This window comes from Crocuta crocuta, unplaced genomic scaffold (assembly GCF_008692635.1).
Source record: "Crocuta crocuta isolate KB4526 unplaced genomic scaffold, BGI_CrCroc_1.0 scaffold104, whole genome shotgun sequence".
NCBI lineage: Eukaryota > Metazoa > Chordata > Mammalia > Carnivora > Hyaenidae > Crocuta > Crocuta crocuta.
In genome coordinates, this window is record NW_027529998.1 from 215,178 (window position 1) to 217,427 (window position 2,250).

At 32.1% G+C, this 2,250-nt stretch overlaps 1 non-coding gene across 1 annotated transcript; it reads left to right on the forward strand.

Annotated features, from left to right (window-relative positions):
* Positions 1 to 1,209: 1,209 nt before the first annotated feature.
* On the forward strand, positions 1,210 to 1,312 carry LOC144231111 (U6 spliceosomal RNA). The gene has a single exon (XR_013334986.1). It is a non-coding gene; the product is annotated as a U6 spliceosomal RNA (small nuclear RNA).
* Positions 1,313 to 2,250: the final 938 nt, after the last annotated feature.

The following is a 2,250-nucleotide window of genomic DNA, read 5'->3' on the forward strand; positions in this document are numbered from 1 at the left end:
AAGAATTTGTTTTGCCTGATGTGTATATATTAAATGTTCTGTCAAAGAAATAGAGAAACATATCTTAAATTCACGTTACACTTAAAGATACGTACAACATATTCCACACTAAACAACGTGCTTGCGTGTGTATATTTCTGTGTATTTGTATTTGAAGGTATATACATATGTGTATTCATGATTGTTGTGTTTATAAATGCACAAGCATACATTTTAGATCAAATTATGTTTGTTTTGCATCCAAAACATTGGGAAATTGTAAACTAATAAAACACAAACTGCTGTAACATTAAATTCTATTTTATTTGATATGTGTGTCCAGATATGGTTGCATAAATTTACATGGAACACATTTTTCATCTTTTTATATGAACCCTTATATTTGAGATATCTCTCTTGGAAAAGTATCCAAACGAACATACTAATTTTTTTTTAACTTATTTAGAAGTAGCCTTTAAGGCTAATGCAAAAACGCATATATTGAAGAATGAATTCAACAAGTTCTTGTCTGATCTTCATTATATCTGTTATATTTTCTTATTCTTTCTAAATTAATTTTTTATATCAAGTATTTAAAATAACTATAACTTGGGGCACCTGGGTGGCTCAGTCTATTGAGCATCTGACTTCAGCTCAGGTCATGACCTCGCAGTCCATGAGTTCCAGCCCCATGTCTGGCTCTGTGCTGTCAGCTGAGAGCCTGGAGCCTTCTTCAGATTCCGTGTCTCCCTCTCTCTGCCCCTCCCGTTTGTGCTGTGTCTTTGTCTCTCAAAATAAATAAATAAATAAATAAGTAAATAAGTAAGTAAATAAATAAAAAGCATTAAAAATTTTTCACCAATAACTTCTTTCCTTTAGGGCGTGTATAATCGATTAATTAAGCTACATGGAATGAATTTTTTAATTTTAATCCTTATATTTTAGCTATATTTCTTGGGGAAAAAATATCCAACTGTATATAATAAAATGCATTTAACCTTAGCAAGAGTACTTAGTGTATTTGTATTTTATGCTAATACTAAATGGTTATATTCTGGACTGTAATTACCAGTTTATAGTGTGGTCTTCATTACACCGGTTATATGTTCTTTGTTTTTCTATAGTAACTTTCTTTTTTATTTTGGAAATACTTCTAAGCTTTACCCCTTTCAATTTGGTGGTTGTACGTTGGCATATTTTCATTTTTAACTTAAAATTACAGCATACTATGCTTTCTTTGGCAACACAAATACTAAATTTAGAACAATACAGAGATTAGCATGGCCTCTTGCAAAAGGATGACTCACAAATTCATGAAGCATTCTATATTTTTTTAATTACAGCATTCCATTAAAAACTAATCAGAGCAGAATTATTTGATAGGTTTAAAACACTGGACAGTATGATGGCAACCCAACAATAAACCAGTCCACTCTCCCAGCATGTTTCCTTGTTGATCTGTATTTTTAAAAGTGTTGATGTCATATGCACAGGTCATAAACTCACAGCTCAGTGAAATGTCACAAAGTAAATAGACCTCTGTATTGAACACCTACATTTTAAAAAATGCATGGATGTAGAATTATTGGCACATTCCACAGATACCCTACTTTTCCCCCTAAAGTTTCAGTATTTTCACCAGGTAACCAATAATCTGACATCTTAGAGCATAGAAAATTTTGAGGCAATTTTTAATTTCACACCAATGAGCGAATACAGCATTCACTTATTTTTAATTTTTATTATTCAATGTGTTATTTGTGAATATCGATATTGAATATCAAAGGGTTAATTTAATCATTCCTCTGTTGTCATTCACATGAGTGGTTTTCAGTTTGGGACAATTAGGATATTTGCAAATTCTTTTCTCTTTGTGAGACCTGTACGTATACCTTTGGGTGTATACGTGATGGTGGGATTTTTTTTTAATCCTTATTCATTTTTGAGAGAGAGAGTGTGTGAGGGGGGAGGCCCAGAGAGAGAGAGGGACAGAGGATCTAAAGTGGGTTCTGCACTGGCAGTAAAGAGCCCAGTGCAGGACTCGAACTCACAAACTATGAGATCATGACCTGAGATGAACCAACTGAACCACCCAGGTTCCTCGGTAGTGGTTTGACCATACACATATACCTGTCTTGCTTTATCACACATTGTGAAATATTTTCCAAAAGGCTCTTTTTGTTTTTTGTTTTTTTTATTTTTTATTTATTTATTTATTTATTTATTTTATTTTATTTTTTTACAAATAGTTTATTGTCAAATTAGTTTCTA